General features: G+C 41.3%; 1 protein-coding gene across 1 annotated transcript in view; it reads left to right on the top strand.

The window, feature by feature from the left end:
* The window catches only part of LOC118909941 (zinc finger protein 345-like), a 42,504-nt gene that overhangs the window by 12,560 nt on the left and 12,766 nt on the right, over positions 1-17,178 (top strand). The gene's annotated exons all lie outside the window — the stretch shown is intronic.

The raw sequence follows: 17,178 nt of genomic DNA, 5'->3' as shown, positions 1-17,178 counted from the left end.
GATCATCCAGTTGTGTTGGTGATAGAATCTCACCTTGAGATCATGCAGTTGAGTCACGCTGATGAAGCACATGTGAGTGATTTTCTGTTTGGCCCTGTTGGGAGCAGTGCTGGTATGTAAGTGCTGGAAAGTGTGTTGACGTTGTAGCAGATTCTTTATGATATCTGTCCAGTCATGATATTGTTGGATTTTAGGTTTACATCTGTTCAGCTTTAAGAGACAATTTTCCAAAAATGTGTGTGTTCATTTTACACTTTGCAGCAGGTGATTATATTCTTGGTTTACTGGCCTCCTCGTCCCCCCGTGATGTTCTCTGTCATTTCTGTTGTAGCATCGGGTGACTGTGCAGGGGTCCCAGGTGGTGGCTTTATTTGCATTTGCTTGGTAAGGAATCTGATCAGCCTTTCCCATGTCTGCTAGCTACTAGAGAAGCCCTGTTGTGAAGTGTTGGCTGGTTTGTTTTACCCATTTTTTCCCAGTTGTGCTGCCTGTCTCTCCCTTGTGATTTACAGGAGACACTCACATATGCAGACTGTGAGTCTATTCCTGGTGCCCGTTCCACCCCTCCGCCATGTGTCCAGCTAATACCTGTCTAGGTGCCTTTTGATGAGCACCAACTCTTAATTCTAATAGGATCAATTTGTCATTTCTTCTTTATGGTTAAGGTGTTTTGTTCTTTTGAAGAAGTCTTTTCCCATGCTAAGGTGACCCCGTGTCCTTGCCTGGCCGGCTCCTGCCGGAGACCCTCAGCCTGCCCGTCAGGGGCCAGAGCAAGAGCCCTCTAAGCTTTCACAGTTCTCTCGGTTGGTTTCCAAAAGTTAGTCCAGGAATAAAGCAAAGATATTTTCATCACACCTTCCTTGAAACTCCAGTGGAAATAGTATCAACACATAACAATAAAAGTGGAGTGATTCTGGTGAGGAAGACAAAAGCTTCAAGAGGGAAACCATAATACCTGTTTGATGGTTCACAGGTTTATGACCCACCAAAGGAAATAGGCAATAATAAAACAAGTGGAGGTAATCAGTTTTTTGTTTTGAGCATTGTATGCATAACAAGCCATTTGCATTAAAACTAACTAATGTGAGATGGAATCCGTTTTCCACAAGGTGTGGTCCCAGCGAGTTCTTCTTTCCATTTACTTGTATTTCCTCATATTTTACAAGTATATGATTTAAGGTACTTAGCAAGACTCTGAGTCAAATACTCTTTCCATTTATATTTCATCATCTTTTTTTTTTTTTTTTTTTACTAAGGTATCATTGATACACACTCTTAGGAAGGTTTCACAAGAAAAACAATGTGGATACTGCATTCACCCTTATTATTGAGTCCCACTGCCCCACTACCCCATTGCAGTCACTGCCCATCAGTGTAGTAAGATGCCACAGAGTCCCTATTTGTCTTCTCTGAGCCACACTGTCTTCCCCGTGACCCCCCACACCATGTGCACCAATCATGATACCCCACAGTCCCCTTCTCTCTCCCTCCCCACCTGCCCTCCCAGACCCTTCCCCTTTGGTAACCGCTAGTCCCTTCTTGGAGTTTGTGAGTCTGCTGCTATTTTGTTCCTTCAGTTTTGCTTTGTTCTTATACTCCACAAACGAGGGAAATCATTTGGTATTTGTCTTTCTCTGCCTGGCTTATTTCACTGACCATAATACCCTCTAGCTCCATCCATGTTGTTGCAAATGGTAGGGTTTGTTTCTTATGGCTGAATAGTATTCCATTGTGTATATGTACCACATCTTTATCCATTCATCTACTGATGGACACTTAGGTTGCTTCCATATCTTTTCTATTGTAAATAGTGCTGCAATAAACATAGGGGCATATACGTCTTTTTGAACCTGAGAAGTTGATTCTTTGGGTAAATTCCTAGAAGTGGAATACCAGGGTCAAATGGTATTTTATTAGTTTTTTGAGGAACCTCCATAGTGCTTTCCACAATGGTTGAACTAGCTTACATTCCCACCAGCAGTGTAGGAGGGTTCCCCTTTCTCTGCATCCTCCCCAGCATTTGTTGTTCTTAGTCTTTTCAATGCTGGCCATCCTTACTGGTGTGAGGTGATATCTCATTGTGGTTTTCATTTGCATTTCCCTGATAATTAGCAATGTGGAGTATCTTTTCATGTGCCTCTTCGCCATCTGAATTTCTTCTTTGGAGAACTGTCTGTTCATATCCCCTGCCAATTTTTTAATCGGGTTATTTGCTTTTTGGGTGTTGAGGCATGTAAGTTCTTTATATATTTTGGATGTTAACCCCTTGTCAGATATATCATTTACAAATATATTCTCCCATACTGTAGGATGCCTTTTTGTTGTGCTGATGGTGTCCTTTGCTGTGCAGAAGCTTTTCAGCTTGATGTAGTCCCATTTGTTCATTTTTGCTATTGTTTGCCTTGCCCTAAGATTTGCCTTCAGGAAAAAGTTGCTCATGTTTATATTCAAGTGATTTTTGCCTATGTTTTCTTCTAAGAGTTTTATGGTTTGATGACTTACATTCAGATCTTTGCTCCATTTCGAGTTTACTTTTGTGTATGGAGTTAGACAATAATCCAGTTTCATTCTCTTGCTTCATGTTGTCTATTTTTGCCTACACCAGTTATTGAAGAGACTGTCATTTCCCCATTATATATCCATGGCTCCTTTATCATATGTTAATTGATCATATACAGTTGGGTTTATATCTGGACTCTCTAGTCTGGTCCATTGGTCTATGGGTCTGTTCTTGTGCCAGTACCAAATTGTCTTGATTACTGTGGCTTTGTAGTAGAGCTTGAAGTCAGGGAGTGTAATCCCCCCAGCTTTATTCTACCCTCTCAGGATTGCTTTGGCTATTTGGGGTCTTTTGTGGTTCCATATGAATTTTAGAACTATTTGTTCTAGTTTTTTGAAGAATACTGTTGTTATTTTGATAGGGATTGCATTGAATCTGTAGATTGCTTTAGGCAGGATGGCCATTTTGACAATATTAATTCTTCCTATCCATGAGCATGGGATGTGTTGCTATTTATTGGTATCTTCTTTAATTTCTCTCATGAGTGTCTTGTAGTTTTCAGAGTATAGGTCTTTCACTTCTTGGTTAGGTTTATTCCTAGGTATTTTATTGTTTTTGATGCAATTGTGAATGGAATTGTTTTCCTGATTTCTCTTTCTTCTAGTTCATCGTTAGTGTATAGGAATCAATGGATTTCTGTGTATTAATTTTGTATTCTGCAACTTTGCTGAATTCAGATATTAGATCTAGTAGTTTTGGAGTGGATTCTTTAGGGTTTTTTTATGTACAGTATCATGTCATCTGCAAACACGGACAGTTTAACTTCTTCCTTGCCAATCTGGATGCCTTTTTTTCTTTGTGTTGTCTAATTGCCGTGGCTAGGACCTCCAGAACTGTTGAATAAAAGCAGGGAGAGTGGGCTGTTTCCTCATCTTTTACAAGTACATGATTTAAGGTACTTAGTATGACTCTGAGTCAAATATTCTAACATTTATTCTCTCTCAAGTATCACATCAAGTCGCATGTTTTGTACTCCCTGCATCTTTTTAGCTGATGAATCAGCTAATTGGTGTTTCTCCTGATGCCTGTGTTCCAAATGTTCCCATCTAAGTGATATTTAGACATGTTTGGTCTAAGAGGTTAGATTAATTTTCTTTTAAATGCTGTTTTAATCTATGCCCCTTCTATTCTTACATTAGTTTCATATTCACATGAAAATTTTCCCATTATGTTATAAATAGCAGTAACTAAGAACAGATTTGAAGTTTAGGAAATAGAAATAAAGACCAAAGCCCATTCACTGAGTCCTTGTCCTTCTCTCTTCGGGGCACCACATTCTGAGGTGACATTCCAGAATTCTTCATGTTCCCCAGCACGTCTCCCTGGACATCACGGGAGGCAGCCTGGTGTGGAGGCCGCAGAAACTCTGGGGGTGTAGGGGCAGGGATGCAACTTGGAATTCTCATGCAGTCACTGCCTGTTTGATATTTGCCAATTGGTTATTATTTGCATCTGTTCCTACATCTGTAAAATGAGTATTGTATTTTGAGTCCAAACAACAGGATGAAAATGCGTTAAAATTAGTAAAGCATCTAGTACAGTGCTTGGAATTTTGCAAGCGTTATGCAAATGCTATTTATAGAGTTTTAAAACTCCTTTTTGGCTTCCTTAATATAAATACTACTAATTCCCTGTGTCATTGCATGTTGCAGGCCATTTCAGAGGTGTTTCCACAGGAGGACTTTCTGAGTCATCTCAGCTGTACCAGATTTTAGTACTGCCTCGGTACAGGAAAGTACTAAAGTTTTATTGAGTTTGCTCCCCATTTATTGGTGATTGGCACTTTTCATGTTATTTGCAATCACAAACACACCTGGAGCAGATGGTAATTGACTTAATGTCTCTGCCTGTTCATGTGAGGCATGATCAAGATATACTGACATGGTCACTATTCACTCATATTGTCTCTGAAGTGTCAGTTCTGTAAATGTGAAAAATTTGAACAAATCAGTTCAAATGTGGTAAGTAGTTAGGTAAATATTACACTTGTAGAATATGTTCATGTAGTTTTATACATGATGGTATATGATAATCCCAAGCTGCATAAAAGGGGAACTTACTACTCAACCCAATGCAAATTGTTCACTTGGAAATCCAGCTGACATGGGTAAGGGGGCCATTAATAGTGGAGACTTTTATTCCTTAAAATATTTGGTAATAAAATATGTACTATTTTCAGTGGAAAATATTTTAAAATATTGCACTATACCCAGAAAACTATTGGCTAATGGTGAACCCTTCGGATGGCTTCTTTAGAGGGAGAAGCAAGGAAAAAAGAATACTTAAAATGTGTGTCTTTGCTTCATTTTCTTACAAAAAAATCAAGTGATGTAGTCCAGAAATGTTGCAATAAATAAAGATTTTCATCATACCACTTTCAGGGCATAGAAGTTCAAAACATAAGTAGAGCTTGGTAGGGGACAATGCAGACATTTATTTCCATCACTGAGCATCAGGCACCATGAACATCTGCCAGACCCACCATGGTCACTGTCTGGGGTCTGGCATCCCCAAAGAGGGAAGAAGAGGCTGTGAATTTCTCTCCTGAAATCTCACCTGCAGCCCTATACTCTATTCAGTGTAATGGATTTTCACGGGTATTTTGTATACATAAGATTGTTGCATCATGAGCTAAAATTTTTAGAAAGCCAGTAGTGAATCCGGAGCCAACTGTGGTGAAGAAATGGTGGGAATGTGTTTGTGGCTTCCACCGTTTCCTTTATCCATCCCCATCCCCACCCACCCATCAGGTGAGGTGTTTCCCACCTCTGTCAACCTATATCTCCTTGATTACCTGGCCAGACCCCCTAGGTAGCCTACAGTTTTAGTTAAATTACTTGTTTTATATTATAAAATATATATGGAATGTATTAGATTGAAACTATATGAACTCTGGGAGTTGATTTCTGTTAGGTAGGCTTAGGAAAGGGAAATATTAGTGGTGAGAACATTAAGATCGACTTCCTTATCAAATTTAAATACACGATAGAGTCTTATCTGTAGTCACCATGCTGTACATTAGTTATCCAGATCCTGTCTGCAGAACTGAAACTTTGAAACATGACCAGTATCTCCCCATTTCCACCATCATCCACCCCTGGCAATTACCACTGTCCTCTTTGCTTTTAAGAGTGGGACATTTTGCATTTAGGTGTACTTGAGATCATGCAGTATTTTTTCTGTGTCTGGCTCATTTCACTTATGATAATGTCATCTGGCTTCATCCGTGCTGTCACCTGAAGAAGGAATTTCCTTTTTAAGGGCTTGAGTATTCCATTCTCTCTCCCTGTCTGTCTCCATATATATCACATTTTAAAATCCATTCATCCTAATCAATCAGTAGGGAAATGATAGATATCGCCTCCTATTTTGTAGAATGTCTTTTTTTTTTTTTTTTTTTTTAGATAATTATTTTTTATTGAAGGGTAGTTGACACACAGTATTACATTACATTAGTTTCAGGTGTACAACACAGTGATTCAACATTTATATACATGATAATTCTAAGTACCAGCTATCACCATACCAAGTTGTTACAATATTTTGACTATATTCCTTATGCTATACATTACATCCCAGTTACTTATTTATTTTACAATTGGAAGTGTGTACTTTTTTTTGGTTGTTGTTGTTAGGGCATCTCTCATATTTATTGATCAAATGGTTGTTAACAACAATAAAATTCTGTATAGGGGAGTCAATGCTCAATGCACAATCATTAATCCACCCCAAGCCTAATTTTCATCAGTCTCCAATCTTCTGAAGCATAACGAACAAGTTCTTACATGGTGAACAAATTCTTACATAGTGACTAAGTTACATGGTGAACAGTACAGGGGCAGTCATCACAGAAACTTTTGGTTTTGCTCATGCATTATGAACTATAAACAGTCAGTTCAAATATGAATACACATTTGATTTTTATACTTGATTTATATGTGGATACCACATTTCTCTCTTTATTATTTTTAATAAAATGCTGAAGTGGTAGGTAGATACAACATAAAGGTAGAAAACATAGTTTAGTGTTGTAAGAGAGCAAATGTAGATGATCAGGTGTGTGCCTGTAGACTATGTGTTAATCCAAGCTAGACAAGGGCAATAAAACACCCACGTATGCAGAAGATTTCTCTCGGAACAGGGGGGTGAGGTTCTAAGCCTCACCTCTGTTGATCCCCAATTTCTCACCTGATGACCCCCCTGCGACTGTGCCTGTCTTAGGTTGTTCCTCCCTTGAGGAATCTTACCCGTCTCTGGCTAACCAGTCATCTTCCGGGGCCATACAGGGAAATGTGAAGTTGGTAAGTGAGAGAGAAGCCTTATTGTTTGAAATGGTTAGCTTTTTATTTCTTTGCATATTTATGCCCTGTGGCTTCTATGCCCAGCATTTGTCTTGAGGTATCTTTACCACTTGGAAGAATTATGATACTCGGTAAATTTGATATGAGGCACGAATTCTATTTAAGAATTCGTTGTAATTAGGAAGGAAGAAGAAAAGCTATAGAAGTAGCAGGCGGGAGAAAACATGGGAAGATTGATTATTTCTTTGACATATCTTCTTGTAGAGTAACTTCAGCATGTATAGATTTTAAGTTACTACTTAAATTGCGCACACACATTAACATATTAGGAGTATAGTTACATAACCAAAGCATACCTGTAATTACCAGCCATCTCCAGTGAAACCAAGAAAACCAGTTAGGCACCCTAGGCATTTGTGAAAACTTATCAATGATATGATGGTTATTATCTAACTGAATTTGAATAGTTTGAGAAAAATCAGACAAATTAAAACAACCCATTCCTGGGCACTGTTCACATCCCATATGTTCTTTTAACAGTAAATAGTCTGTAGTTGTAAGATTTTGGAGCGCTACAATTTGCACTTCTCCTAATTCTTGGTTGAGTTCCAACAGTTTAGATCCAGTCAAATTTGTTGTTTTACTGTATGCACAGGCCAGCTTAGATATCTCCTTCATTCCCATGGCAAGTCCAGGAGCTGGTGGGATGAGTGCATCTACAGCTGTAGCAGTGCGTGGATCTTTGTTGGGATTTTTTGATGATCATCTTCTGGCATGAGACTTCCCGAGAGTGCTGATGTTGGAAGTTCTCTTTCATATCGTATCTTAGTTCATTTTCGGGGTAGCCAAATTAGGCTTTGATCCTCTATATAAACACAAACAGACCCTTTGTCTACACTTTTATATGTCCTTTATATCATTGTGTAGAACTCATTAGAGGTCACCACATAGGAACTGCATTTTTTTTTTTTAATCATTAATCTACACTTACATGACGAATACTTTGTTTACTAGGCTCTCCCCTATACCAGGTCCCCCCTATATACTCCTTTACAGTCACTGTCCATCAGCATAGCAACCTGTTGTAGAATCACTACTTGTCTTCTCTGTGTTGTACAGCCCTCCCCTTTCTCCCACCCCGCTATGGATGCTAACCTTAATACCCCCCTACTTCTCCCCCCCTTATCCCTCCCTGCCCACCCATCCTCCCCAGTCCCTTTCCCTTTGGTACCTGTTAGTCCATTCTTGAGTTCTGTGATTCTGCTGCTGTTTTGTTCCTTCAGTTTTTCCTTTGTTCTTATACTCCACAGATGAGTGAAATCATTTGGTATTTCTCTTTCTCTGCTTGGCTTGTTTCACTGAACAAAATACCCTCCAGCTCCATCCATGTTGCTGCAAATGGTTGGATTTGCCCTTTTCTTATGGCTGAGTAGTATTCCATTGTGTATATGTACCACATCTTCTTTATCCATTCATCTATCGATGGACATTTAGGTTGCTTCCAATTCTTGGCTATTGTAAATAGTGCTGCAATAAACATAGGGGTGCACTGATCTTTCTCATACTTGATTGCTGCATTCTTAGGGTAAATTCCTAGGAGTGGAATTCCTGGGTCAAATGGTAAGTCCATTTTGAGCATTTTGATGTACCTCCATACTGCTTTCCACAATGGTTGAACAAGTTTACATTCCCACCAGCAGTGTAGGAGGGTTCCCCTTTCTCCACAGCCTCGCCAACATTTGTTGTTGTTTGTCTTTTGGATGGCAGCCATCCTTACTGGTGTGAGGTGATACCTCATTGTAGTTTTAATTTGCATTTCTCTGATAATTAGCGATGTGGAGCATCTTTTCATGTGTCTGTTGGCCATCTGTATTTCTTTTTTGGAGAACCGTCTGTTCAGTTCCTCTGCCCATTTTTTAATTGGGTTATTTGTTTTTTGTTTGTTGAGGCGTGTGAGCTCTTTATATATTCTGGACGTCAAGCCTTTATCGGATGTGTCATTTTCAAATATATTCTCCCATACTGTAGGGTTCCTTTTTGTTCTATTGATGGTGTCTTTTGCTGTACAGAAGCTTTTCAGCTTAATATAGTCCCACTTGTTCATTTTTGCTGTTGTTTTCCTTGCCCGGGGAGATATGTTCAAGAAGAGGTCACTCATGTTTATGTCTAAGAGGTTTGTGCCTATGTTTTCTTCCAAGAGTTTAATGGTTTCATGACTTACATTCAGGTCTTTGATCCATTTTGAGTTTACTTTTGTATATGGGGTTAGACGATGGTCCAGTTTCATTCTCCTACATGTAGCTGTCCAGTTTTGCCAGCACCATCTGTTGAAGAGACTGTCATTTCGCCATTGTATGTCCATGGCTCCTTTATCAAATATTAATTGGCCATATATGTCTGAGTTAATGTCTGGATTGTCTAGTCTGTTCCATTGGTCTGTGGCTCTGTTCTTGTGCCAGTACCAAATTGTCTTGATTACTATGGCTTTATAATAGAGCTTGAAGTTGGGGAGTGAGATCCCTCCTACTTTATTCTTCTTTCTCAGGATTGCTTTGGCTATTCGGGGTCTTTGGTGGTTCCATATGAATTTTTGAATTATTTGTTCCAGTTCATTGAAGAATGTTGCTGGTAGTTTCATAGGGATTGCATCAAATCTGTATATTGCTTTGGGCAGGATGGCCATTTTGACGATATTAATTCTTCCTAGCCATGAGCATGGGATGCGTTTCCATCTTTTAGTGTCCCCTTTAATTTCTTTTAAGAGTGACTTGTAGTTTTCAGAATATAAGTCTTTCACTTCTTTGGTTAGGTTTATTCCTAGGTATTTTATTTTTTTTTGGTGCAATTGTGAATGGAGTTGTTTCCCTGATTTCTCTTTCTGTTGGTTCATTGTTGGTATATAGGAAAGCCACAGATTTCTGTGTGTTGATTTTGTATCCTGCAACTTTGCTGTATTCCGATATCAGTTCTAGTAGTTCTGGGGTGGAGTCTTTAGGGTTTTTTATGTACAGTATCATGTCATCTGCAAATAGTGACAGTTTGACTTCTTCTTTGCCAATCTGGATTCCTTGTATTTTTTTGTTTTGTCTGATTGCCGTGGCTAGGACCTCTAGTACAATGTTAAATAACAGTGGGGAGAGTGGGCATCCCTGTCTAGTTCCTGATCTCAGCGGAAATGCTTTCAGCTTCTCGCTATTCAATATAATGTTGGCTGTGGGTTTTTCATAGATGGCCTTTATTATGTTGAGGTACTTGCCCTCTATTCCCATTTTGCTGAGAGTTTTTATCATGAATGGATGTTGAACTTTGTCAAATGCTTTCTCAGCATCTATGGAGATGATCATGTGGTTTTTGTCTTTCTTTTTGTTGATGTGGTGGATGATATTGATGGACTTTCGAATGTTGTGCCATCCTTGCATCCCTGGGATGAATCCCACTTGGTCATGGTGTACGATGGTTTTGATGTATTTTTGAATTCGGTTTGCTAAAATTTTGTTGAGTATTTTTGCGTCTACGTTCATCAGGGATATTGGTCTGTAGTTTTCTTTTTTGGTGGTGTCTTTGCCTGGTTTTGGTATTAGGGTGATGTTAGCTTCATAGAATGAGTTTGGGAGTATCCCCTCCTCTTCTATTTCTTGGAAAACTTTAAGGAGAATGGGTATTATGTCTTCCCTGTATGTCTGATAAAATTCCGAGGTAAATCCATCTGGCCCGGGGGTTTTGTTCTTTGGTAGTTTTTTGATTACCGCTTCAATTTCGTTGCTGGTAATTGGTCTGTTTAGATTTTCTGTTTCTTTTTGGGTCAGTCTTGGAAGGTTGTATTTTTCTAGGAAGTTGTCCATTTCTCCTAGGTTTCCCAGCTTGTTAGCATGTAGGTTTTCATAGTAGTCTCTAATAATTCTTTGTATTTCTGCGGGATCTGTTGTGATTTTTCCTTTCTCATTTCTGATACTGTTGATTTGTGTTGACTCTCTTTTCCTCTTAATAAGTCTGGCTAGAGGCTTATCTATTTTGTTTATTTTCTCGAAGAACCAGCTCTTGGTTTCATTGATTTTTGCTATTGTTTTATTCTTCTCAATTTTATTTATTTCTTCTCTGATCTTTATTATGTCCCTCCTTCTGCTGACCTTAGGCCTCATTTGTTCTTCTTTTTCCAATTTTGATAGTTGTGACATTAGACCGTTCATTTGGGATTGCTCTTCCTTTTTTAAATATGCTTGGAGTGCTATATACTTTCCTCTTAAGACTGCTTTTGCTGCGTCCCACAGAAGTTGGGGCTTAGTGTTGTTGTTGTCATTTGTTTCCATATATTGCTGGATCTCCATTTTGATTTGGTCATTGATCCATTGATTATTTAGGAGCGTGTTGTTTAGCCTCCATGTGTTTGTGAGCCTTTTTGCTTTCTTTGAACAGTTTATTTCTAGTTTAATGCCTTTGTGGTCTGAAAAGCTGGTTGGTAGGATTTCAATCTTTTGGAATTTACTGAGGCTCTTTTTGTGTCCTAGTATGTGGTCTATTCTGGAGAATGTTCCATGTGCACTTGAGAAGAACGTGTATCCTGTTGCTTTTGGATGTAGAGTTCTGTAGATGTCTATTAGGTCCATCTGTTCTAGTGTGTTGTTCAGTGCCTCTGTGTCCTTACTTATTTTCTGTCTGGTGGATCTGCCCTTTGGAGTGAGTGGTGTGTTGAAGTCTCCTAGAATGAATGCATTGCATTCTATTTCCTCCTTTAGTTCTGTTAATATTTGTTTCAGGTATGTTGGTGCTCCTGTATTGGGTGCATATATATTTATAATGGTTATATCCTCTTGATGGACTGAGCCCTTTATCATTATGTAATGTCCTTCTTTGTCTTTTGTTACTTTCTTTATTTTGAAGTCTGTTTTGTCTGATACCAGAATTGCAACACCTGCTTTCTTCTCTCTGTTGTTTGCTTGAAATATCTTTTTCCATCCCTTGACTTTAAGTCTGTGCGCGTCTTTGGGTTTGAGGTGAGTCTCTTGTAAGCAGCATATGGATGGATCTTGCTTTTTTATCCATTCTATTACTCTGTGTCTTTTGATTGGTGCATTCAGTCCATTTACATTTAGGGTGATTATTGAAAGGTATGAATTTATTGCCATTGCAGGCTTTAAGTTTGTGGTTACCAAAGGTTTAGGGTTAGCTTCTTTACTGTCTTACTGTCTAACTTAACTCGCTTGTTGAGCTATTATAAACACAATCTGATGATTCTTTATTTCTCTCCCTTCTTCTTCCTCCTCCTCCCTTCTTCATATGTTGGGTGTTTTGTTGTGTGCTCTTTTTAGGAGTGCTCCCATCTAGAGCAGTCCCTGTAGGATGCCCTGTAGAGGTGGTTTGTGGGAGGCAAATTCCCTCAACTTTTGCTTGTCTGGGAATTGTTTAATCCCTCCTTCATATTTAAATGATATTCGTGCTGGATACAGTAGTCTTGGTTCGAGGCCCTTCTGTTTCATTGCATTAAGTATATCATGCCATTCTCTTCTGGCCTGTAGGGTTTCTGTTGAGAAGTCTGATGATAGCCTGATGGGTTTTCCTTTGTAGGTAACCTTTTTTTTCTCTCTGGCTGCTTGTAATACTTTGTCCTTGTCTTTGATCTTTGCCATTTTAATTATTATGTGTCTTGGTGTTGCCCTCCTTGGATCCCTTGTCATGGGAGTTCTGTGTACCTCTGTGGTCTGAGAGGCCATTTCTTCCCCTAGTTTGGGGAATTTTTCAGCAATTATTTCTTCAAAGACATTTTCTATCCCCTTTTCTCTCTCTACTTCTTCTGGAATGCCTATGATTCTTATATTATTCCTTTTATATTGATCACTCAGCTCTCTTAAAATTCTTTCATTCCTGGAGATCCTTTTATCTCTCTCTGCATCAGCTTCTCTGCGTTCCTGTTCTCTGTTTTCTAGTCCATTAATGGTCTCTTGCATCTCGTCCATTCTGTTTTGAAGTCCTTCCAGAGCTTGTTTTATTTCTGAATTCTCCTTCCTTAGTTCTTGCATATTTCTCTGCAAGTCCATCAGCATGGTTATGACTTTTGTTTTGAATTCTTTTTCAGGTAGACTGGCTAAATCTATCTCCCCAGATTCCTTCTCAGGGGAAGATGTAGCAGATGCCGAAGCTGTCTGGGTTAGTCTTGTCTGGATCATATTTTTTTGCCTTTTCATGTTGACAGGTGCTATTGACTGTCAGCTGGGAGGGCCAAAATTTTCACTTGCTACTGGCCTTTCTTTACTGGGACAACTGCGACCCCTAGTGGCTTGTGTTGGGTAATTGCGTGTAGACTGGGTCTTTGTGTCTTGCCCGGCCGGAAGGGAGAAATTTCCCTTTCTGTGGGCGGAGTTTGTCTCAGGCTGCTTCTCTGCTTTCGCAGCGCCCGGTGGGGTGATGGATGGGGGGGCTGCTTGACTGTTTGCCTCCGTGAGTGGTCTCAGAGCTTTTGCCCAGGGGGTTAGTGCACCCGGTTTTCCCTGTAATTTCCAGCTGCTGTACTGTGACCTGGGTTGTTTCCGTCAAGCTGTTAAGTCCCTGTCCCTTTAAGACTTTCAAAAAGCCCCCGCTTTTCTTTTTCACAGGGGCATCAGCTTCAGCACCCGCTCAGAGGTCTTACTCCCTGTTCCCCCAGTATCCAGGGTCCCCTGGGCATGTACTGTGTCTGCGCTCTGGCCCGGATGGCTGGGGCTGGGTGTTCGGCAGTCCTGGGCTCCGTCTCCCTCCCGCTCTGCCTATTGTTCTCCCGCCGGGGGCTGGGGGGAGGGGCGCTCGGGTCCCGCAGGGCCGGGGCTTGTATCTCACCCCTTTCACCAGTCGCTGGGTTCTCGCTGGTATAGCTGCAGTCTGGCCACTGTCCTGCGTCTTCTGGTCTCTCTTTTAGGGCTAGTTGTGTTTGTTGTATTTTCAAAAGTATATATGTTTTTGGGAGGAGATTCCCACTGTCCTACTCACGCCGCCATGTTGGCTCCACCTCTTAGAATGTCTTTTTAAAAATAACACCGGATGGGAGTGAGAATGTGGATAAATTTAAATCCTCATAAATTGCTGATGGGAATGTATAACGTAGCAGTTCGGGAAACCATTGAACAGTTTCTTATAATTTTAAGCAGTTACCACCTTTTTATAAAGAAAAGTAAAGAGAATGAAAAATCCCTCTGAATTGTTAGCCAATCTCCATTCTGTGCTTCACTCCATTCAAATGTAGCTCTTGTCCTACAGAGGCATTAAAAACAGTTGATGGGGGAGAAAGGCAGAAGGAGGGGCCCAGAATCTACCTCCTCACAGGAATTGTGGGACCCTTGGTACCAACCCCCAGGGTACTGGAGTGCATCTCATATCACGTCCCTGAGCGTCCAGCTCACTGCACCATAACCGCATCGTGGCCACAAGCTAGATGCTCAGTGGACACCACAGAGGTGTAGAATCTTACGTTGTTCCCCTAACACAGGCATGCTCAGACACTACTGCCTTCCCTGCCTTGTGTAAGCTGTAAAGGGCAAGCAAAGGAAGAGATCTTTAAGAGCACCAAGTGGCGGTCCTTATGGCGGACCAACAGTCCTGTGTTGAGATAAGATGGTCAGTGCAAGAGGCTCAGGGGAGCGGGGTCTGCATCTCCAGCCCAGTGCTGCTGGGAATGGGTCTGGGATGGGCAACACCTACACCAGCTGGGCCTTTCTGGGTCCACATTTCAAACCTGCAGAACCATAATGAATTTGGGGGGAACAGCCCCATGGGATCTGTGTGCACCTTAACCTGCGGCAGGATTGCTTAGCTTCAGAGTTCCCCGTTCCCATTAACATCAGGACCAGTTGTAGGCAACATCACCTGTGCCCCAACATAGATCCTGTCTGTGGGTCTCGGTGGAAGCAGATGTGGTCTAATGAGGGGCTCCAGGTGTTCCCAAGGGGAGGCGAGGTGGAACCCAAGGGCTCCTGGAGAATTTAGAAGGGAGTGCTGTTCATGGCAGGAAAAGGCAGGTTCTGCTCCCCAGGAGCTGCAAGGGGCAGGTCAGTGCAGCCCACCCCCCCATCAGCCCCCGGAGGACAGGGAGGGAGGAGCTCAGGGCTGGTCTCCCTGCAGGGCTCCTCGTCCCCACTTTGCTTCTGAGTCCAAGGACACAAAAGGCGGCGTTCTCAGCATTTCCTGATCCTTCTTTCTGTGGGTGGGTGGGAGCAGCCGAAGAGGCTCTGCTGCTGCCTTTCTGGCCATACTCTCCAGACAGGTGTGATCTCTCCACTTAATATGATGCTGCCTGAGACCGAAGCCCAAAGCAGGAGGAGGGAGAAATGGCAGCTCCTCAGGGCAGTGTCGTGTCCCAGGGAGCTGTGTCCTTTTCTCTTGACCTATCATTCGTTTAGAACTTAAGACCTTTAGTTCTCTCTGTCCCATTGTCTTGCCAGTGGGTTTCAGCCCCGGGCAAGTTCGCTGTGGATTCAATGTGACCAAAGCAATTGACGTCAGAACGCTCTTTGGGGTGAAAGGGTTTATTACCTGGCTTGTTCTCCCGGGGGTAGGGGGGTAGGTTGAGCACTAGCGTCTCTGCCTCCGCCCAGCACAATAATGGCTATTGCCTAAGGTGTGGAAGCGGTAGCCTAGCAACAGGCCAGTTGCATCATCAGGTGGTTTAAGTTCAGTGAGGATCGTGGCCATAGGAACCCCAACTTCCCCACATCCATATTCCTCTGTAATGATGTATTTTCAGCTACTTTTGTTTCTCGTGTGCTTATGACAGTAAGGTGAGCTCTGCAGGGTGCCTGTGTTCCCGTAGGGCATGAGCAACGGTCACCTTGCGTTACTGTCCTGCAAGTATTTGAACAATTTCCCTTGTCAGATCAAGGGAAGAAGGTGTTGAATCAGACATTCCCGGGGAGGACGGGATCAGAGCCTGGGTGTCAGGGGAGGCAGAGAAGTTGCAACTTTAGATCCCATCTGGATGCTCCATCTCTGGGCAGACCAGGTTAAAGAAACAATAAACAGGGTGGGTATGTGGCCCAGAATAACTCAAGAAAGTTCTGTGACAAAGCCTTGATTTCAGAGCGAATGCTAATGAAGGACTTGCTTTAGAGATTACAGGACATTGAAGGCCAATAAAAGTGCTGTTTTCTCTTAATTGGATTCAAATTGCAATAGATTCCCCCCCCCCCCCCCCCAGTATCACAGCAGTGATGTGTGATGTGACCTGTGGGCCTCGAGCAGCCAGTAGCAAGTTTTGCTCTTAGGGCAGATGTTCTCGTCTGTCCACCTGGCTCGGGGGCTCTGGGCCAGATCCTCCCGTTAGTAATTTCCGGTTATCATTCAGGACTCAGAGGGGTTTGCTGAGAGATGTTCACACACCACCTCATTTAGTCTAGGAACTCCCTTCTCAGATTCCCATTGCTTTACTTTGCTTTGTAAAATGAAGGGGGGTCTCCTTTGTTCCCTGGAGGTACTTGCTTTTCAAAGTGGAGGCAGCCTCAGGTATGAAAGTTTGCATTTCATTTCCCACTCCAGTCGCAGGTCTACTGCTTCTTGTTACTTTTTGAATTGTCAGAGAGAACAAGAACCATATATTTAATATATGTATTAGTGTCTTAAAATTCTAAAACATAACTTGGCACCTATGATAAGTGTAGCAAAAAATGTGAAGGTGATAGACTTAAACAGTAGCTTTGGCTGCTGCTTTTCTGGGCAGTTTTTATCATGTGTGTGGGTTTCCATAGTGTATTTAAAAGGTGGGAAAAGCATCCATCCATGCATGATTATTAGTTTTTGCAATTGAAAATATTTCTTATTTTCTGACAATAAAATTTTCAATTATATTAGTTTTGACATGTATACTTTTAATACATGGATGTGTGTGCAAAATGTAAAAGTCCCCAGATCAGGTGTGTGCTGTTTGGTTCATTTGTTTATATTCCTGTACTCAGTTTAGGAAACGACTATGAACCACATTTCAGGGTGTCTAGACTGTCAAATCTGTATATTCTTCTTGATAAATTCTAAGTTATTTAAGTGGGTAAAAACCCAGGCTCTACCATTTACTGGATGTGAGAAGAGTATTTTTCTCATGGATTATTTTTGTGTATTATGCATAAATTCATGAAAAGCTGTTAGAGAAATATCTAGCATACAGTAAATGTTCTCAATGGATTGCGGGTGCCCTTCTTGCTATGATCTAAGAGACTGCATTTGCCATAAAATAGTTCAAAGTCACCCATGAATATTTTCCCCGTGGTATTTCACTGCTCTGTAATTAAAACATGTGGCCCCTGGAGGGAGAGTCCTTAGCCATCACTGGTAAGCCTGCTGGAAATGCAGAAACTCAGGACCCAC

The sequence above is a fragment of the Manis pentadactyla genome (genome assembly GCF_030020395.1).
Source record: "Manis pentadactyla isolate mManPen7 chromosome 15 unlocalized genomic scaffold, mManPen7.hap1 SUPER_15_unloc_1, whole genome shotgun sequence".
Classification (NCBI taxonomy): domain Eukaryota; kingdom Metazoa; phylum Chordata; class Mammalia; order Pholidota; family Manidae; genus Manis; species Manis pentadactyla.
Note: the sequence above shows the minus strand (reverse complement) of the source record. Positions and strands in the feature narration are given on the sequence as shown.